Here is a 23,911-nt window from a genome sequence, read left to right as displayed (position 1 = left end):
CAGGAGGAAAAGAAGAAAGGGGGGAGGCTATTAATAATAGGACTGTTTGCAGAGAAAGCATTCAACAGAATTCAGTAATCTTTTTATGGAGCATCTTAGTGATACTGACCAACAAGTACAAGCAGTAAAAATGCTTATTATCCCCCAGATTTTGTATTTAGCTCAATCCATTCAATACAACCCAAGCAGGATGTTTTGGGAAAGGATGGGGAAGAAAATTAATGGGTATATGTGGGATGGGAAACAGCCAAGGGTTCGGTGGCAGAAAATGGTGTTGCCTTTACAGGAAGGAAGAGTGGTGACAACAAACCTACTTGAATTTTACAAAGCAGCAAAAAGATAATTATGCTCCTCCAAAATTACAGTTATCAGGCAAAATGGAAGGATATCTTGCTAGACACAGGTAGGGAAGATTAAATGCTTTGACAAAGTGACAAAAAAGACTAAAGGAGAAGGAAGCTGAGAATTCTTGAAAAACAGTATGAAGGGGGTTCATAACATCATTGGGGTAAACAGTACAGGACATGGAAATTTGAATTATTTTCCACAGGACTCTCACAACACTTCTGGGGAAGAAGAGATCAAGAAATTCAAAACTGGACAAAGAGGAGAAAGAAATTCTACATTTGGGACGAAATGAATGTGAGTGAGAAGGAAGTGGTGTACAAAGAATTGAGAGAGAAGTCCCATTTTCATGGAGAAAAGCTAATGAAGACACAGATTTATAAGACTTGGAGAAAAAACATGAGAGAAGACAGCTAAGTATACTGGAGTCAATCTACATATTTGCAAACAGGAGAACAGAGGAGGCTGAGACTAAGAGAATGACAAGTAAACTGTATAGAGCTTTCTTGAAGGATAACTGGATATGGAGATGAAACCAGAAATCTTATTGGCATTCCTATTTGGAAGAAGAGGTAGAGAGCCTCCATTTTGCTGAAATATGTGAGGTGACCAAGATAGCTACTACACGCAGAAAATTTACAATCTTCATCTGGAAGTGCCTCCCTAAACATTTTTATACTCCGGGTAGGTACATCAGATATTCCTAACATCATCTGATAGGTGTTGAAAGTGCAATGCAGACATCAAAGGATATTGGAGGCACATCTTCTGGTTGTATGAGAAGCTACAGGCATATAGGGGAGTAGAGAAGTTAGTACAAGAAATTCTGGGAAATGACTAGCACTTAACCTAAGCCTGCTTTTTTTAACCTGGGTAATGAACACAGAAGGGAAGGGACACATTAGGGACTTGGTGACACTGAAAATATTAGCAGCCAAAAAGGGTTAACAAGGAAATGGAAGGAGAGGGATATGCCAAATACAAGAGCTTTGTACAATAATGACAGATAGAAAACATGCAAGAACTACATTTAAGGCTAAGACCAAATAAAAGACATAACAAATGGAAATAATGGGAGACAATGAAAGAGGAACATAATGTAAAAGAGTTTGGAAAAGACAGAAAAGGGAAGTTAATGAAAGAAGGAAGGAAAGGGGGCCCCAGAAGAAGTGTAAATTAGCTGTTCAGCTTTAACCTGTTTGAAATCTATTGGTTTTATTTTGGAAAGGGATAAATGGTTTTATTTTGGAAAGGGATAAAGCTGGGACAGTGATAATGCAAATGGAAGTGTCAGTAGTAAGCAAACGTGTATGTTAGCAGCATATAATTAAAGAAATCAAAGAGAATAACAGGAGGCTGCTGACACAGGGATAGAAAATGTTACATGCAGAATGCCTTATATACAAGGAAAATAAAGTAAGTTATTAAAAATGAGGTATGCTACCACAAATGTTTGCTTACAGAATGAAGACTCAAGTGAGATAGCACAGAAAACAATTCCAGCAGTGTAACCCCGAGCAAGTGGTCTCTCATATTAAGATCAGATTTATTATTGTTCTCAAATCTTCCCACACAGCAAATCATTATGAACTAGTAAGAGTCTCTAGTTCAAAGAGAAAATATGACAATTCTAAAACAAACATTTCTGATTTTTCACTTATCGCTCATTTGTACAGTGTTGTGCAGGCATATGTGGTATCTAATTTTTGGTACTATGTTAACCTGATATGCTTTAATGTAATAATTTTATTGGTTCAGCATGGTGATCATGTCTTATTTTTATATATTCTATTTTACAAACTATGACCATTTTTTTTGGCGTTGCTTTGTGTCAAATGTCACAGTTTTGTACTTTCAGTGCTATTGCTGGCCTTTCTTATGCAACAGAATAGTCAATGAATGGCACTCCTGCCTAAAAAAACAGAAACATGAGGTTTAGTAAAGCCATGTGTAAATACACCAATACAAGAAAATGCACAATGAATTATTCACTGGAAATGCAGCAAATATTCATTTTGACAAGAAAAGAGATTGCTATGAAAAGTAATTACTGCAATAAAAAGAATGCACTCCATGGCAATGATAATTCTAATCAAAAATAACTACTTTTTTAATTATGTGCACTCACTAGTTTGTTCTAAACTGAAAGACAAAAAAAAAAAAAAAAAAGAAAAAAAAACAAAAGAAACTTAAAATAACTTACCTTGTTCACTTGTGTGAATTCGTGGACAACTTGCTTTTCTTCCTCTCTCAAGACTGGTAGTTTTGAAATATTTCCTACAAGAACATGGCAGCGAATTACAGGGAGTAAATCAAAACAAGACTCTGCAATCTTCTTAAGTGCTTCTGTCACAGCGTCCTTATCAGGATCAAAGGGTACAGGTGTCTGAGGGAGTGCACTGGACAGTTCGGAGGTAGAGTTGCTTTCCACTTTTTGTGTTGTGTGTGTTAAGTCTCTGCAAACATTCTCTGAAGCATCTGAAGGCACATCAGTTGAGGCATTCTCACTTGGTTTTGCAAATGCATCTGCATCGTCCCTGTTACTTTCTGAACCAGAGTCACCATCTAACTGCAACTTTTTAGCACTCCTTGGTAATACTGGATCCACAGCAGTTCTTTTTTTACCATGACCTCCTGGAACTTTAATTTCTAGATCTTCTGCATGTTTACAACTGCTGTCTTCTTTTCTAGAATTAGCAGTTTTCACAAATGCAGTTGACCCTGAATTGATGGCTTTGAAACTAGAAATCTGACTAACAGGCCCAGGTAGGCTCTTATTATCAGTTGGACAGCATCTATTAAGCTGAATGTTCCCTTTAAGAATGTTCAGTGTTCTTGCTCTTGCAGAAAGCTCTGGATACATGGTGTCCAAAATTTTCACAGAATTTTCTTGAGGTGCAGTGGGGGCTGAATTTACAGAGGCAGATGGAGGAAGTCTACCTGGCACAGGAACAGCATGTTTTGGTGTAGCGGCACAAAACTGTAATGGAGAAGACAAAATTCTTTTTGCAGCATCTGATGGAGACAAGGTAGTTGAATCTGGTGAGCCTAAACTAGACTTATCCACTAAATGTAAAACTGATCGAGTTACTGCAGTTTCTCGTAATGGAGAAACTAGATCCTCAAGAGGAGAAGGTAAGGATGATTGGCTCAGTGTTGATGATGGAGGCGATACAGGGTTTACACTTCTTGGAGGAGTCTCTGTCAGAGGTAGAAGCAAAGGAGGCAAAGGTGGACCCATCTCAAACCGCACTTTATTCAGTGATTCAGGAGAGCATTTTCTGTATGAAGAAGTGCCTGCAGTACCACATACAGAAGGATCTGCATTATCAATTTGTCTGATTTCAGATTCTTCCTTTTTCTGAGAAGTATCAAGCGACTGTCTGTTATTACACTGAATTTTACTATTTCTCGAGGAAGAAACAGCTTTAGAAGGTTTCCTGACTTTCCGTTTTGAGCTACCACATTTTGTAGTTTTACCTCCTGTATCCCCAAATGATTCTAACTCTGCAGTATATGTATCTTTAAATTCAAATGTGTCACATGACTGAGATAGTGAATTTACAACCTGTGGGTCAGCAGCAACAGCCTTATTCTGTAGAAGGCTCTCATTTTGAGGACCATCATGATCAGAATGCTTTTCAGTGTGCATGGAGGTTTGAGCTTCTTGACAATGTACAACACTTGGGCTTCTTTCAGAAGGCATAGAACAGATTAAGTTTTCTCCATCCTTAAGATGATTTAGCTTACAACCATCTGTAAAAGATTCATTTGATTTCACTGTGTAATCTGTATCAGGGCTACAATTACTGTCTACTTTAGTTTCTTCCAAATCACCATTAATTATCCTTGAGAATGGCACAGATGTTTCTGAACTTTCTTTATCACTACTTACTGGTTGGTTAACTTCTGTGCAGTTGAAGTCCAGTGACTTAAAGGATGTGTGCAAATTTTCTTCTGCATTACAATGTACTTCAGAGATTTTTCTTGCTATGTTTCCTGTAGCATCAAAAGACACAGGCTCAGTATTACTTAAAGGCAAACCATTTTTATCACAGTGCTCAGTTTTAACTGGTGATATATCCATTTCTGAGTTTTGACTAATGCCTTCTGAACAAGTACTAAAAGAAAGAGAACTTTCAGAACTGTCTACAGTATCTGCACATGCCTGACTAGGGGATAAATGTGCAGAAGTAAAGGATTCAGTTCTTTCATTTGTTTCAGAATAATTATTTATTGCACTCACATGATCTACAGATGCTGCAACAGCAGTTTTGAGACCATGCACGTAAGTGTGATCACATACATTTCCTGTTGTTGAAGAAGTAGAAGAAGATGAAGAATTCAGACTATTTACCTCAGTAACTTTTAAAGGACTATGCAAAACTTTAGCTGTGCACAAATCACTTTCATTTCCATTGTTTGTAATGTTATTATATTTTGTACTGTCGGGCTGTGCTTCTTCTACTTCTCTTTTGTCATAAACCCTATCTGTTACATCTTCTGAATTACTAGACTCATTCCAGACTTGGGATTCTGGAATTTTTTTTGTTAATGCATACATTTTTGAAGTGAAAGAAGCACTTTGAATTGGTTTAGCTGTCTTCACTTTTCGTTTCAAACAAAAACCTCTCTCTTCAACTTCTTCAGTCTTTTCTAAATATGGCATGCTTTTAACAGCTGAAAACTTTTCTTTAAGTTTTTGAGAACAATCAGAGGATTTCTTACTAGTTTCTATTGCCTCTTCATTTTTTTCTGCTGTAGCACTGTCTCCAAAACCAGAGTTTAAACCACAAGTTACTGACCCATTAGCTGTGAATGGTAACTGAAGCTCATCTGCAGGGTTTAGAGTCTGAGTTCCAGGTGGTAGCTTAGCTACACTTGTGAATGCAATGTCTTCACTGTGCCATTTGAGCTCAATTTCTGGTTTCAAATGCTCGTTGGGAAGTGAAGCAAAACTAGAGTCATTATTCCTTTCTAAACTACTGTGTGAGCTGGTCGCTGAAATGTTCTGGAAGTATGAATGATCCATACTTATGTCATAAACTGGGCTACTACTGGTAACACGTGGTACTTGACTTCCAGGAGTTGCCACACTTGTGTTCATAAAAGTTACGTTAGGAGTGTTTATATCACAGAGTGAATCACTGTAAGATTGTCCATCAGTCTTCTCTGCTTTTTTACACACTTCTTCGCTGCATCCCATGTACTGTGCTTCAGCAGAATTAAATATATCCAGCTTATCAACAGAACATGTTTGGGAAGCTTCTTCTGTTGTAGGAATGCTTTCTTTCATTAACCCATGTTCCAAAGCAGAATAGGAACTTACAGTGTTTTTATTATATACATACTCTTCATCATTCACAAGATCATTATGAATATGCACTGTTTTAAATGAATTACCACCTTGTAAATACTCATCATTACATTCAAAACTTTCACTTGTTGTGTCAGGTAAGTGAAATCTTTTTTCTCCTGCGTTTGCCATAACTACAACTGTTTGGGAGAGATCATTTTTTTCTATTGATTTTTCAGCATTCATTTTGTAACTATCTTCACAGTTATCATCAGAAAAATCATCAGGTTCCTCCATTGCCTCAAATATACAGCTATCGTCAGACTCAACAGAAAGCTGATGTGCCTCTTCTGTTTCTACCATGCAGCTACCTTCAGATTCATGAGCAGCAGGTTGTCTAGCATCGCCTGTTACTTCAACCTTGGCCTGACCTTTATGATCAGAAGTGTCATCTGCTTTTTTGGTTATATCCATACTGAAAATGCTTTCAGACTGATACGAAAGATGACCTTGTTCCTCTGCTGGACACACATTAATGTTTTCTTCAGATCTTTGATTAGAAAACTGTCCAGGATCCTTTGCTACTTCCACTTTAAGGTTGTATTTAGACTCATGAAAAGAAAGTTTGTCATATTCTTCTGGTACATCCACCATGGAGTGATTTTCAGATTTATATTCAGACTCATGACTTGAAAGCTGGTCTGTTTCCTTGGCTATTTTTACCTTAAGGTGGTCTTGCAACACACAGGAAGAAAGCTGATCTGGCTGGCCTGCTACATCTACTACATGACTATCATTGCTATCATCGTTAGAAAGCGGACTGGTCTCTTCACAATCAGGTCTCTTCTGAAAAGGTATGTCTTGCATTGTAATCAAAACTTCTGCACATTCATTACTTGTAAAGGGTAATGGGAAATTACTAATTTTAGATGATGTGGATGTTTCCTGAATTCCATTCTGCTTAACAAGTTTGTCATCATGCACGTTAAATGCTTGCCCATCTGTTTCACATTTGTTATGATCTCCCATTTCAAACTGTAAATCTTTAGCAGATGGACAAGAATCTAACTGCAATGTAGGTACTTGCAAATGACCAGTCAGATCTTCCACTGTAGGTATGTCATTTTCAACATTCAGTGTTTTCTCAGTAATCAGCGTTTTGACATCTTCATCATAAACATTTGTTTGACTGGATATGCACTTTTCATTAACAATATCTTCTGTCTGGACAATCATACTTTCAAGTGATGGAGATTCATTATCTTCTGAGATGTGCCCATGCTTATTAATGCTTCGGATTTTCTCTTCATCACTAGAATCTGTTATGTCTCCAAACAGGGCTCTCTGGAAAAGAAATGTCAATGATCAAGTACATAATATGTCTGTCCATACTGTTTTAAAAATTACAATAACAATAATGTGCCTTTCTTAATTCAACAAAATGACTTTTAAGCATGCTGCAAAGTGAAGTACATAATCATAACAAATTCTTACACCTTACAAGTATCACACTAGTTTGAGGGAGAATGCAGATTTATGATAATTGATTTAACACTTTTTTACAGTGGGCAAGACCCCTTGCACTGCCTGTGTGGAGGAAACTCACCTAAATTATATACAGCAACTCCATGGTTGCTTAAAGTGGAGAAATGGTAACACCAACTACTCGGTGAAAGTGAATTTCAGCAATAAAGGGGTTGTGCTGTTGTCAACTGGACAATTAGCGTTCCCCAAAAACACATGCTCCATAAAATGCATGATGCAACTGTGGTTCCTTCATGCATCCAAAACACAACTAACATTGGGTGCTGGGAAACCACAGACAAATCACTAGAACCAGTTTTCATTTAAGAATATGCAAACACAAACAATCCTGACTACAGATTTCAGACGCAAAATAGAAAAAAATTTTATATGACCTGATTTGACCTTATGACTAACCCTTACAAAATCCCAAATCTTTGACTTTTTTTTTAATTTGGTGTTGTATTTTGGTATATTATTTTCTAGCCCCTGTACTTCAAGCTGCCATTATTGTCTATTCGTTCCCCACCAGCTGAGCAACAGCAATCCATGGCATGGCCATCACATAGGCAGCTATGAGAGGTGTTTCTGTTTTACTTATTTTTATTTACACTTTGCTGATCTGGTCACGCCCACTAAGTCAATGGCCTCTTTTTAGAGGGGATATTCACACTCACTAGGGCAAATCTGGCCAGGGAAACTGGGTAAGTTTGCCTACTCTTTTCAATAAATGCCATGAGATGTTTTATATTCACCTGAGTTAACACCACTTCAGGCAGATGGGCCCTCGGTTTAACATCTCATCAGAAGGACAGCACACTCAGGAGAGCAGCACCTCCTTTTTGCCACACTGTAGTGTCAGCATTGGAAAATTAATCCAACCATCAGGTATGGGAAAAGAGTCCACAGTCTTCTGCACAAAAAAGGCAAATGTGCTACCTGTTGAGCAGGGGATGTATGACCTTGGCCAGTGAATGGGATACTACACCATCTTGTGCACATTCACACTTCTGGGCACCTTAACAATTATGGCTACTATGTTTATTGCATACTGAGCTTAACACATACCCCAAAATTGTCCTCAATTGTCTCCACCACACCTTGGATGAAAAGTGTCAGAGGATGGCCCAGTAATGCCCATTTCCCCCTATAAGATAGGCATGCCCATCCTTCTCATACCAGCTCCAGCAGGCACCTGAAGCTCTAACTGAACTCTGGTCACTTGGGTTGTCATCAGGATAAACCATGTATGGCAATGCAGCTGGCCATTCTTTTTCAACAGGATATGAATCTGTACTTCACCATGAACTGGAAACAGAACAGCTCACCACCACACAAGGAAAGAAGCCAGTGATTACCTTTATATTTTATTAAAATTATAGTACAGTCCAGTAGTTGATCCACAATGTAGTTCCACAAAACAGGTAAAATAAGCACACACTGGATCCAATAAAATCTGGTTAGCAGCAAACACAAAGCATAAAATGCAGACTCCTCTAGCGCCTTGGCTCTTCAGCCTTTACAAAGGATATACACTGAGTGAATGCACAACGAATATCCTTAATGCCAAGGTATCACCAGTAAGTGCACGATTACCTCCTCAATCGTATAAAAAAAGAAAGATTTATTCCACAATAAAATGTAAAGTTAAGCACTTTCACCCACTGCATTGTGGGCTTCTTCAGAACATAATTAATGAGAACAATACGGCCAACTTTTGAATTTAAGCTGTACTGTTCTCATTAATTATGTTCTGAAAAAGTCCACAATGCAGTGGGTGAAAGCACTTAACTTTACATTTTATTGTGGAATAAATCTTTCTTTTTTATACGATTGAGGAGATAATCGTGCACTTACTGGTGATACCTTGGCATTAAGGATTTACAGAGGATACCCCTACTTCACATATTCTCCCCGGGATTCACGAAGCTTGAGCCAGGCGCAGGAGTAGCGTTGGTGTTCCAACACCAAATATGGCTGGTGAGTGATCCAGGTACGAGCTGTTTTCATGTGCACTACCTGCGTACACTACGCCAGCACAGCTCCTGGCTCCTGTATGCTAATCACCCCATTTGCAGCAGTGTAGCATGCAAATAAAGGTATTTAGCGATCCAGGAAGTGGTGCAGGCAGAAATGTAAACCGTAAAAAATGGTTTACATTACTGCAAACATAAAATCGGTGCCATGTCAGCCGGCCAAACCTATGCATTATAATGTTACTATATGCCAATGACTAAATATATAGCCATTGGCATAAAAAACATGTACAAAATGTAAAAATAAACAAAATGTTCTTTTTGTTTTGCGCTACCGCAAAGTTTAAGTGTAGGGCAGTGGCAAGCAAACGGGATTGTAAGAAAAATAGAAAAAAAAATAAAGGTGCATTCTAACACAATTCATGTTTTCCCCATAACAGTCAATGGCAGACATGTTAAACTACACCATGGTGCAAGGGTTGCTAAGGGGCTGCATTAGTGTTATGCTCAGTTTCTAGGAATTAGTAGGCAATCCTATGCAAATGAGAGGAGCAATACTGAATCACAGATTCCCCTCTGGTGTAAGGATGCACCTCGCAGCATAGTGTTATAACACCAAGGTGTGACCATGAGATAAAGATCACATCAAAAGATGTAAGCACATTGAAGCATTGTTAACCCGGTTTGCCCGTAGCTAAGCAAAGATGAAGGAAAGGGGTGTGTCGAACTGGCTTTAGCTTTGCTTAGCTGAGAGCACACAAGGTAACTGAGTATGCATGTGAACGAGATTAAAACGCTCTTAAACCCAGTAAATGGGTTTGCGCAGTGCGCATCGGAGCTGAAACAGGAAGGATATAAGGAAATAAATAAGGAAATGCTGCAGCAGGAAAATTGGAGTACAAATGAGTCATTAACACCTAGGAACCTACAGTGGGCCAGTGACAACAGCTAACAAGGCTGCTAGCAGCTATCTGCATAACAGGAATGAGAGGGGCTGTACTGCAAAGAAAACAGTAAAGCGTCACAGCAGAACAAAGCAGAATTGCATTATATCAGCTACATAACACTTTCTGCAACACATGACTGGGTAGGGAAAGTACAAAACAGGAAAGCTGGCAGGTGGATGCAAGCCTGACAATGGGAGGGGATCCAGGTTTAAAAGGGAATTAAAGGGCAACAGATTAACCAAGACAGGCAAGCATAACTCCTCACTACAGGCCCAACACTTGCAGTACTCACTGTAAAAACCATAATTAAGATACCTTGCAGCTGGAATTGCTCATACACAGCCAATGACATCAGCAGCATCTATAGTACAATAGTATAAAGTGTAAAAGCACCTCACACACACACTTGTGTATTCCCATACACTCTGCACCATTGGTGTATACATATGGGGAAGTTTTAATATGTACATGTTAGGGGCTGCCATAGCTTTGCTCCACCAGCATGTGTTGGAGACTGAAGGCGGTGTGGAGGATGATGCTGACAACCACCTCAGGCACCAGAGGAGGAGAAGAGTGTTCAGACCCATTGTAACCTACTATGGGCTACATGATCTGGAGATAGTAGAGCATTAGAGGGTGGACAGGGACACCCTACAGCAACTTGTGGAGCTGTGCCGACCATGCCTCAGAGCCAGAACAAACAGAGGGGAACCCATCCCAGTGGATATGAAGGTATGTGTAAGCTTGAGAATACTAGCCACATGTACCTTTCAAAGGCCAGCTGTAGATATCATGGGATCTCACAGGCATCAGCATCCAGAGTACTCCACCAATTCCTGGATGCCATGTTACCACATGCCAATGAGCACATATACTTCCCCCGAACGCAGGAGGAGGTGGCTAGCAATATGCTTCTCTTCCACCATGTGGCAGAATACCCGAAGGTACTGGATGCAATAGACTGCACGCACATACACATCAAGTCACCACCCGGTGGGCAGGGTAGGCGCTACATAAACCGCAAGGGATACCCCTCCATCAACTGCCAGGTTGTGTGCAATGCCCAGGGCATTATCATAGAAGTGTGTGCTGGCAGCCCTGGCAGCTATCACGACTCCCACATCTGGCATGCCTCACAGCTGTATCAGGTATTTGCCAGGAAGGACATCCCATATGGCCACCTGGTGGGGGATGCTGGCTATGCACTGGAACCGTGGATGATGACACCCATCAGAAATGCACACACCCATGCAAGAACACCATAATGAGGCATATGCACAAACCAGAATCATCATAGAGCCTGTGTTTGGGATGCTTATATCATGGTTCTGTTGCCTGGACATATCTGGTGGAGCCTTGCAGTACTCTCCAGCCACGTGTGCCCACATCTTCATAGTATGTGCCATGCTACACAATATGATCCTGAGGAAACAGCTGCAGCAGGAACAGCATGGGGCAGGGCCACAAAGCCCCCCACCATTGCCAAGGCCTGCACAGGCACAGAGTGACTCGGAGGAGGAACAACCTGAGCCTGCCCCAGTAGGCAGAAGGAGGCCCAGTATGCCCTGGCCTTGGCAAAAGAGGCAACACATAGCACGTGCACTGACACAGTAGAGACCCAGGAATTATACCTCTCTCTAACTCGCACATACAGTAAAAGGGATGCCAAACATGACACTACCTGTGCTTAAACATGTATAGGGAGTTTACTATGTGCATCCGACATAGGCAGCCCTGCAGCACCACCCTCAATACTGGGACACCCACAAGGTAAGTGACTCACACATGCCAGTTGGGGGGGGTCACATACCCAACAACAGTCACAGCCAGCAGGATAGGTGTAGACAAACACAAAGAAATGCTGTACAATGGCCTCTGAATGAGTCCTATGGGTAACCCGACCCCGAGGCCTACACAGATAGACTACAGCAGGCCAGAAATTTGGATATATGATGTGTAGGCTGGGAAGTCAGAAACCAATATGTAGGTATTTAAAGGTAGGATCTGTAGTACACCGATGCGCCTCTAGCCAGCACGATAGATATGACTCTACAGACTGAAATGGAGTATCCGACATACCAGTACAGTCGTAGCAAATGTGTACAACTGTCGGGTGTGCCCCATTCTACGTACACTTATAGTAACAGTCAGGTGCCCCCCCCCACTCCTATGTAGAAATGTAGAATTAGTCAGGTGCCCCCCCCCCGCTATGCAGAAATGTAGGAACAGTCAATGCCAAATGACCGATGGATACCCTGTAAACACAGCATGCTACCTGTCTGTGTACAACACAAAGGTCAGCACTGCAGTACAAACTACCTGAACTTGATCCACACATGCAATACAGATGTCCATACTGGGCATGCTCACACACAAACACATGAAGGCCATGTCAGCAAACACCAGTGGACCTGACAAATCTGGCAGTCGCAGTTCTTAGTGCAGGCACAAGTTAGTATGCACTTGCCCCTGCCTTGCACACACAGTGGATAGGAATACAGAGATATATGTAAGGACAACACACTATAATAAGCCAAAGGTAGATGAACATAGATGTGTGGAAGAGGGTGACTGTGACAAGGAGCCATCTCGGCCTGTCCCACCCAGCACACAGCCAAAGGGCCCCAAACACATGAGGTGCAGATGTCACTCACTGCAGATACTAGCCACTAGTATCTGTCAGCATGACAGACTATTGTGGTGCACGTGTCAGCTGTGCAACATGACTGTACAAGGAAGTACTCATCTAGTAGTTGTATACATGTATCTGTGACATATGACCCTGTGTGTGCCCACATGTGGCATGTCAATGGATATGGGCCATGCATACACCGCCCTTCCCGTAGCAGTATTATGACATGCCTGCTGAGGTCACCCAATGTGGAATACACCTCTGAGAGAGCTGTAGATCAGTAATCTCCATGGCGCATCTCATAACTGCGTAAGTCTTTAGTGATAAACTAGTTAGGTAGTAGTGCTAACCCTAGACTTGCCAAATGTGTGTGTGTGTTTGTGTGTCTGTCTCTGACTGTGTAGAGGGAAATGCTTAGTTGGTTACTCAGACTCCGTACAATTCATATACTCAACATTGGCAAGGCTGCTGATGTCACTCACCTAGAAATACACCTCTGGGAAAATCATAACCTAGTAATCCCTGTAGCGCGTCCTGTAACTGCGTATTACTGTAGTGATAAAGTAGTTAGGTAGGTGTTCTAACCCCAGACTTGGCAACTGTGTGTGTGTGTGCTTGTGTGTGAATCTGTGTGTGTTTTTGACTGACTGAGTAGAGAGCAATGCTTTTTAGGCTGCTCACACTCCGTACAAATCACATACTCAACTTTGGCAAGGCTGCTGATGTCACCCACCTAGAAATAAACCTCTGTGAAGGTCGTAGCTCAGTAATCTCTGTAGCGCGTCCTGTAACTGCGTACTGCTATAGTGTGATTTAAAACCGTGGTAGGGTTACATCTCCACCCATGGGAGTTCTAGATGTTTTGTGTGTGTTTCAATGTTTGTGTAGGGAGCAATGCATTGTAGGCTAGTCACCTGCAGTACAGTTAAAATGCCTTTCTTTGGTAATCCTGCTGATGTCATTCATCGTGAAATACACCTTTGGAGAAGAAGTACTCCAGTAATGTCCATGGCAAGTACTATAACTGAGTAGTGCTGTAGTGTAATATACTAGTTAAGTAGGGGGGTTCTACTCCCAGGCATGACGTGTGTGTGTTTGTAACTTGTATCCTGTGTAGAGGTGGGTGGGAGTGTGTGACACCTGTGTGAAATGTGGAGGGGGTTTTGCTCATCACTTTTATGGTGGCCCTAATGTCAACCATGCAGGGATAACAGATGTAAATTAACTGAGAGGCTGGGGTGCAAAGCCATACCCATACATGTGGCATCAAGGCCAGCCGATCACAGTTAGCAACCCTACTATTACCCAGAGCACACACTCAACCCATGTTTCATACACACACACATGCCTAGGCAACAGCCAATATGTGGGTAGTACCCTGCATATTGGCCACTGAAAGGAACTATGCAGTGATAGCAGTGGGCTACACATGCCATGTCACCCCGCCCATCTGTCCAATATGCACATACATGGAGACAGTGCACCTCCACCTTGTTCTCCAATGGACACCTGCACCACCTTTGGTGCCTTCACATGTGACTCACAATGGACATACCATGTGTGACACCATGTCCTGTATGGACAGATGACAATGGCATCAGGGAATGCTGTTAGCATGCTATCAATGTAGGTTCAGGGTAAACCTGATGCCTATTACCAGTTCCTGCCACAGGTGGCCAAGACTGGCACATATGATGATAATCTGTGTTTACAACATGGGCCAGACACCCCAGGTACAGTTCCACATGTCACTGTACATGCATGTGGGAGGTGTGCACATCCCAGACACCATCCATGTCATGGACTAAGAAACACATACATGGCAAGTGATGCACAGCATTGGCCACACACAATAGTCACCCAGGTGACTGGATGGGGGATGCAATACCCACCTGTGTGGACAAAATGCAGAAACTACGGGCCTGGCCCACAATGCAGACCATTGTCATGTGGCCTGATGCCAAGGTATACCGCTCGCCTACCCTTGTATAGCCTGCTGGCACGGATGACCACCACACACCTGTGCAGATATGCACCCATGCATGTCAGAACTGGCACCCTGTGTGTTCATGTGTGTGTTGTATGGTGCATAATATGTCCACATCCACACTCACTACAACCCCCCAAGGCATACTGAAGCATGCTGTCTGATGTCTGACACCTCCTCATACTCCTTGCCCATACAACCTCTGTACTGCCCGTGGGGTGCATGTGATACCTGCACATTGATGTGGTGTGGCAATCCCACTAGTGATGAGTTGCACTCCTGGCCCTGCCAAGTGTGTCATTGTGTGTGCATCCCTGTGTCAGTGTGCCTGTGTTGATGCTGGCACCTGTTCATGCAAACAGGCCCGTGTACATCACATACAATACATCTACCATATCTCTGTTGCAGATGTCACTCACCATGACAAATATGTTATGAGTGCTCCACAGCAGGTAACCTATGTGGCGCATCCAATAACTGCATCGCACTGTGATAGCACTACATAGTTGTTGGGGGTTTGATACCCTGTGCTGGTAAGTGTGTGACACAAACATGCTTCTGTTTTACTCACCCACCCCTCCCTGACATGTATTCATCTCTGTCTGCTTCCCCCACTCCCTCTCTGATGGATGTGGAGACCCACACCTGTTATGCTTAGGCAGCAGCATGTGTATTTCAAGTGATACTCATGATGAGCTGATGGCCTCTGCACGAATTGCAGCCCTCCCCTAGCTGATTGCATGTGGAACAGCTGTGGTACCATTCCCAAAGACAATTGCTTGGAAACACACTCCAATACCTAGGAACATCATGGTGGTGTTGGCCCATTTCACTCACTGTGAGCAGGAACTAGATCTGTTGTTTGGCAAACAGCATTTTAGATGGATTGGGGATTTACCTCGAACAATATACACTGCGGAAAGAGGCCAACAAACAGGTGAGGGATGTGCCTGACCTGACTACAGACTGTAAGTGCTGCCATACTGCATTTGGAGTAATGTTGGTTTAACAGTGTTTGTCTGGATACGCCTGTTGTACATGTCGCAATACCTGCCATGTCAGTTCCATGTATATGAGGAATCCCTATCTGCAGGGTCATCTGCAGACTGGGCAGTGTTGTGCCTTTGGTTTCATGTGTTAGCCATGGTGCATCTATCTGTGGAATGCAGAAGGTAGTGTCAGGATTGTAGTCTGTAGAAGGTGAAGGCTGTGACAGTTACTGACTCCATATCCCTCACAGGACATATGTTGCAACAAACACTGTTACAGTGGTAAATGTATGAGGTTATCATAGCAACATGTCTATACTGGCCCTGTGTATGTGCTGTCAGACACACCTTTGTCGACCGTTGTACAGATGATGTGCATGAAGTGGTGCATATGTGCTTTACACCATAAATAGTGTCATCATCTCTGCTGACAAGGCAGTGATATATCAGACTGTTACACATGTCATGTACAGTAGGGGTCATATTACATGACATAACCTGGACAATCTATGGACGTTTGTACAGTACTGAGGTCTGTGTAGTGATGGTGAATGTCAGCAGTGTGTGTGTATTGCTAATATGTACTTTAGCCTGTGTACAGACTGTGGTGGATGTAATTGTTCTAGCTCCCCTTCCATGTGACGTTATATGCTACATAGTGAGACACTAGTGGCCAGCATTTGCAGCATATAAACACCTCCAAACCAGAAATAATAAAATAAATATTTATTTAAGCATAAATGTAACAAAGTGCACTGACATCAATTCAAACTGGTTTCGGCTATCCAGCCTTCATCAGTCAAAAAAACATTTGTAGTTCAAAATGATTCATGAATATTTATAGAAACCACCAACCAATGGAAACATGGTTTAGTCCATCCCAAACTCAAAATGATAGTCACATTCAAATCACTGTTTACCCTTAATATAATAGAGGCATTATAAACATAGTGATAGTATAGCAAATATCTGATACAGATTATATCAAAAATATAGCATATAATAATACTTTTTGTTATACATAAATTTGATATTATACAGACTCCTGATGAGAAAATCTTTAGATTTACATACAGTGTTGTCATATATTGTCACTAAAATAGAAAATAAAATTAACATGGGGTTTGTTAGTATACAGTCTATTATCAAAATAACACTGAAGTATGAATATATGATATAATTTTGTCACAAAAATATATAGTGTATTGTTAAAGCATTCAATATTCAATAACAGATACATAACCATACAAACTAGATAGTCTCAACACAAAAATACAATTTTTAAGTCAGCCAGTAGGGTTTAACAATGGTACTTAATATTGAGACCCACATAATAATCTTACAAATATAAGGCCCTCATTGTTATTTTGCACATATGTACAAATAATTTTTAATTAAAATATTCCAACACACATAGATAGATCATGAACAATGTCAATTGTATAATAAACCACATAGATGAACGACCCATATCATAGTTTTATTGATATAATTCTTAACTATATCATGTACATAGGAATATATATATTTTCTTTCCTAGATTTTAAACATATCCTATATGTGTTATGGTTACAGCATGTGTTATACCATTTACCTTTCATATGTTATAGGTGGTCATTAAGACCCAGGGGAAATAAAGCCCCAAGGTGAATGATCCAATATTTTTCTTTATGGTTCAAAATACTATGCCAACCCTGTTGACTGCTCCTGTTGCCAGTAATTTTATCAATAATCATGAACATAAATCGAGCATTGGTATGTTTCAAAGTGTGTCTACAGAGAGCATTAGTCTCTTTTTTGTTTTTGATGTCACTTTTATGTTCATTCATTCTTACTCTAAGTGATTTTGATGTTTGCCCTACACAGAATGCTGAACATTGACAAGTGGCTAAATAGACAACCCAGCTACTGCTGCAGTTACCAAAGACTCTTAGATCATATACTCTACTTGTGTTGGCACTAGTGAATTGTTTAAATTTACTAACCTGGTTACAAGATCCACAATGCCCACATGGAAAGGTGCCCAAAAGTTGGTCTCCAGTCACGGTCATCTGTTTGTAAATTGCACCTCCACTTTCTTTGTGTTTATAGTGGGAGAACAGGGCACCCAGCATCTTGCCCAGTTTATATGAAAACTTACATTTAGGTCCCAAAATCTTTCTCAATTCTTCATTTGCTAAGAGTATATTCCAATTAGAATCCAAAATGTTTCTGATTACATTATGATTTCGTCCATATGTAGTAACAAACCTCGGTGTAGGCTCCACCCTTGTGGTTTTTCATTTTTTGTATTGTAATAACATGTTTCTATCTTGATTTGCTGACCATGTACTGGCTGTAAGTATGTCAAATTTGTTACATCCCCTATCCAAAAATCTCTTCTGGAGATCCAAATTTGCTTCCTCAAATTCATTTTTAGAGGAACTGATGCGTTTGATCTGCAAAAATTGAGATTTAGGCATGTTGTGGATGGTGTGGCATGGGTGCATGCTGGAAGCATGGAGCAGCGTGTTATATTGTGGATATTTCCTATACGTCTTGGTACTGAGGGTATGATCATCATTCCTATAGACCGTAACATCCAAAATGTCAATGATGTCCAAGTTATATGTTACTGTGAACTCAATACCCCATATATTATCATTCAGGTACTCCACAAACTCTTGTAAATACATAGAATCTGCACACCACACCATCCAGCAATCATCCAAATATCTACGCCATATGTCAATTTCAACCAAATATAGATTGTGTAATGGGTTGTAAATCATGCACTCTTCATAGTATGCCATACAAAGATCTGCATATATGGGGCAAAGGATGCCCCCATAGCAGTACCCTGAAGTTGCCAATAACACTCCCCTTGAAAGTAGAAAACATTCTTGTTAAGCACGTGTTCAGCCATGCACACTAATAGTGTATTGAATCCTGGTGGATATAAATCTGATTGTTCCAACCAGTATTGGAGTGCCTGTAAACCTGCCCAGTGAGGTATGCTGGTGTATAGAGATTTAACATCCAAAGTGCACATAAGCCAGTGTGGTTCCAATTGAATATCTTCTATTATTTGGAGAAACTGCGTAGTGTCCTGCAATCGGGCCCTGACCATTGTAAGTAATGGTTTTAAATGGTATGTCAAAAACTCTGATAAGGGTTCTGTAAGGGAACCAATACTGGACACAATCAACAGGGCTGGCATAGTATTTTGAACCATAAAGAAAAATATTGGATCATTCACCTTGGGGCTTTATTTCCCCCGGGTCTTAATGACCACCTATAACATATGAAAGGTAAATGGTATAACACATGCTGTAACCATAACACATATACGATATGTTTAAAATCTAGGAAAGAAAATATATATATTCCTATATACATGATATAGTTAAGAATTATATCAATAAAACTAAGATATGGGTCATTCATCTATGTGGTTTATTATACAATTGACATTGTTCATGACCTATCTATGCGTGTTGGAATATTTTAATTAAAAATTATTTGTACATATGTGCAAAATAATAATGAGGGCCTTATATTTGTAAGATTATTATGTGGGTCTCAATATTATGTACCATTGTTAAACCCTACTGGCTGACTTAAAAATTGTATTTTTGTGTTGAGACTATCTATTTTGTATGGTTATGTATCTGTTATTGAATACTGAATGCTTTAACAGTACACTATATATTTTTGTGACAAAATTATATATTCATACTTCAGTGTTATTTTGATAAGACTGTATACTAACAAACCCCATGTTGATTTGATTTTCTATTTTAGTGACAATATATGACAACACTCTGCATGTAAATCTAAAGATTTTCTCATCAGGAGTCTGTATAACATCAAATTTATGTATAACAAAAAATATTATTATATGCTATATGTTTGATATAATCTGTATCAGATATTTGATATACTATAACTATGTTTATAATGCCTCTATTATATTAAGGGCAAACAGTGATTTGAATGTGACTATCATTTTGAGTTTGGAATGGACTAAACCATGTTTCCATTGGTTGGTGGTTTCTATAAATATTCATGAATCATTTTGAACTACAAATGTTTTTTCACTGACGAAGGCTGGATAGCCGAAACTGGTTTGAATTGATATCAGTGCACTTTGTTGCATTTATGCTTAAATAAATATTTATTTTATTATTTCTGGTTTGGAGGTGTTTATATGCTGCAAATGCTGGCCACTGGTGTCTCACTATGTAATGGCATGGCCGAGCACACCGTACTTGTGAGGCGTCTTAGTTTTTAATGTTACATGCTACCCCACTGTATTGTACCGTTTTGCCGTACATGTTTGTATGGCCATACATACACATGTCCCATACCACAGACAGCCATCAGACCAAGCTGTGTAGCAGCCCAGTATATGTAGGGCATTCTTTGAGTGGCACATATGAGGATGGTGTCGAACAGAAAGTCCATATACTGTAATGTTATGCTAGCTTACCATGTGTGGCTGTGTTCACATTGGTTGTGGTTATGCACTGTCACGTAGGTGTATCTTACCCTGTGCTGTGACATGGCTGTTGAGCCTGCTATATATGCAGGTATATGTGCAGGTTTAGTATTATTTATTCGAAGTGAAGTTAGTCGACACCACTTCGTTTGAAAATTGGAATGTCGACCGTAGGCAATGTCGAACACTGATATTGCCGAAATACACATCTGCCCCTATCTCGACCCATGTTAAAACCCGTCCCTAGGTAGCAGTCGACATGTATTTCATCAATTCCGGTGTTCGACACTGTGAATTTGACACAATCTCGGTCAACCATGTGAACAGTCGACCGAGTACATTTCGGGTATATGATAGCAAACCCATGTGCATTCTGCCATAGGAGATGTAGGCCAATGTTGAGCCAGTCTGCATGTAACCTGCACAGTGCAGTGTGACATGCCTAGCAGCATAGTGTACTTAACCAGTGAGATGTCATGTGCAAATACATGCCAGATGTACAGCTGCCGGGCCTCCCTTAAAGGTCACGTATGTCAGACAGAGCAGTGGGATGCTGTACAGATGTATGTCAATATCTAGTGGGTAGTATGAGTCCATGGCACCCCTGTACCAGAATTCATTATGTGTCAGGCCACACAGGAGTGTGTGAATCCTAAACCTATGATGGCGAATGTATACTTGTCGTTATGTGTTCTACCCATCTACATGGTTGCTTGTCTACATCCATAACGTCAGGCCTGGTACAAATGTTGTGCAATAAGGGATTACGTGTAAACCTCTGGACTGTACAGGGTGTGTCCAAAGTTCCACATATTACATGCTAGCAGTGGTACTCTACAATGAGTTCCTTAGGATGTCTGTCACTAGGCAATGGCACACATGTTATGAGCAGATGTCACATTCCACAAACACCATGTCTGTGAAGACAATCCCAATGACAGTAGCAATAGTCTAGTAATGTACCTGCTATACATACCTGACATCCCCTTGCACTACGACTTTGGGACTATAGGGGCTGAGGTAGGGCTACACACCAAGTCCAGGACATGTGGTGGAAAAATATGTACATAGACGTATCCAGATAGCCATATATATATATTTACGCATGTGTACTACTTCCAATTAACACTGTCATGGCAACCATCCACTATAAATCCCTACAGCATGTGAGTGTGGTCCCTTTACATATCCTGTGTGATGGACATCCTTCCTATTCGTGGGCATCAGTGTTACAGACAGCAGGTAGCAATACCTCTTACAGGAGAACCTGCATGCTCAGAGCGGCCACATATTTGTAGGAGGAGCAGGAACTACACACAGACTGTGAGTAGAGTTGTATTATGCTTTGCATAGTACCAGTGTTACAGGGTGTGTGTGTACATACTAGTGTACCTTGGAATGCAGTCTGTCTGCACAGCTCACTACTGTGGGCCTATCCTCTTGATGGACAGAGGTATGCTATTCATTTGTTGTCTGCCCACCACACAGGTCCTGTGTCAGATATTACACTGGCAGAGTGTGCGTTGCGTGCTATCAGTACATGGCTACATCCATTTCTGTGTCTAACCTCAGTTCCCTGACTAAGGGTATGTTGTAGACTATCCTGTAACACCAGCACCTTGCTTAGTGTATGGCAACAGTGTTTCACATATGTGCCTGTGTTCCAGCCTCTCTCCTCCATCTACATTCCAAGCTTTGCACATATGTTATCATGCTGGGGGTTGTTCTGTAGTGGGCAGTGAGTATATCACACTGCCATTGCTGCCATTAGTCCACTGCTGTTGTATCCCCCACACATACAGTGAGGCTGGGGCCATATATGTGTTGGCATCACCTACACAATACATGTGTGCCCGTATGCACTCCAAAGGCCAGTGTATGTAACAGTGGTATATGGGCCTGTATTATTGTGTGTAGGTGGGGAGGACCATAAATGACCTAGGCTGTTGCTAAATGTGGGGATAGCAGGGGTGGGCTGCAACAATGTAACTGTATGTACAGTACCGTATACTTCACCTATAGTGACATTACTTACATGAATTGGGGTACTGCATGCCTACTGCCCCCTGCCATACAGATTGTCCTGTTTGTCGGTGTGCTCATGATGGTGTCAGTTATGCCTTGTTAAGTACCAGTTGGAACTCATTAGACCACAAAACGTCTTTACCTCCCTCCTAGTGAGTTTGTACAGAGTGTAGATAGAGGCTGCTGAACTACACACCTGCAGTACATACTGTTGATTGTTTGGTATCCTGTGGGCCAGTCTGTCTTCACTATTGTACAATTTGAAGGGATTGGCCTGGACAGCAACAGTTGTAAACCTTTCCAGACTACTGTAGTAGTTGAACAGTTTCACAGTTGCAGTACTCTGTTTATATGGTTGTCAGCATCTGAGCAGCTATATAACTTGGCATACAGAACTGTTATAGTACACAATTAAAGGATTCCCATGTCTGCAAACCTGTGTGTGGTGTTTTTCCTATGGTCTTTCTATGGGTATATGTTGCAGGCAATGATTGACAATTGTATGGGTGGCCCATACAGTGTCCAGTCGTTCAGGTGTTAATAGTAGGCATAGTGGCCGTTCCATATTGTGTGCACCTTCTACATATGTATCTTTCTGTACATATGTCTGCGCGTGTATGTGTAGTCACACACACACACACACACATATATATATATATATATATATATATATATATATGTATATCTGTATTTGCATATCTGTGTCTGTGTATCTGTATCCTGGGGACGTTGATGGCTTCCACATAGTACATGTCCTATGGGAGGCAGACTGTACTTGGTAGTGTATTGCAGGGTGGACGTGTTTGGCTTTGGGGGGATGCCTATCCATACAAGATGTATAGTGTGAGGGGCCTCAAAACCCCAATAACGATGCATGTGGACATATGTGTATTTGTTAATCTGCCATTGCTATGTAGAGATGTATGGCCATATATACCTATAAAGATATATATAACTGCTAACATATATATGACTATGACCATATATACCTACATAGATACATATCTGCGTACACATATGTAACATGCTGTGTATACGTAGACATATAGGTGTAGACACATATATGTGTCGATTTAGGCATATGCATGTATATATGTGCATATATATTGATATATATGCATATAGCTTTAGAAATTACTATATATATATATATATATATATATATATATATATATATATATATATATATATATATATATATATATATATATCTACATACCTAGATATGTTGTATCTGTTTAGATATTAATATATTTACACCCACATACACCTAGATGTTGGTATACATTCTCTGTACTGTTGCATGACTGGACTGGATGATATGTTTCTGAAAACATAAAATATCTTTGTATCTGTCAAGGCTTAGTGGTAAATCACTTTGGCAATGGACTGCAGGGTCCAGGGTTTAAGCCTAGCAGAGGCTGTTTATTTTGTTGCTAGGCAGAACAAAGACCGTTGGATACGGAGTGATTAAGGCACTTTTAAGCAGTTGTGAGCGGGTGTGCATGGGTTTGCATGACGGTAAGCACTGCTAACCCCTAGTTACACTTCTTTATACTCAGCTAGTGTCTACTTTGCTTAATCTGCTTAGGCGATGCTTGCTCCCATGCAAACGCACTTAAACACGCTTACTACTGCTTGTATAGCTTACACCTAAGGGTTAAACGTATATCCAACCCAGGTAAGCCTTGATGCATAGTTAATTACCCA

The sequence above is a fragment of the Protopterus annectens genome, chromosome 3.part0 (assembly GCF_019279795.1).
Source record: "Protopterus annectens isolate FY-2018-M chromosome 3.part0, PAN1.0, whole genome shotgun sequence".
NCBI lineage: Eukaryota > Metazoa > Chordata > Ceratodontiformes > Protopteridae > Protopterus > Protopterus annectens.
The sequence above is the reverse complement of the archived record's forward strand: the minus strand, read 5'-3'. Positions refer to the sequence as shown.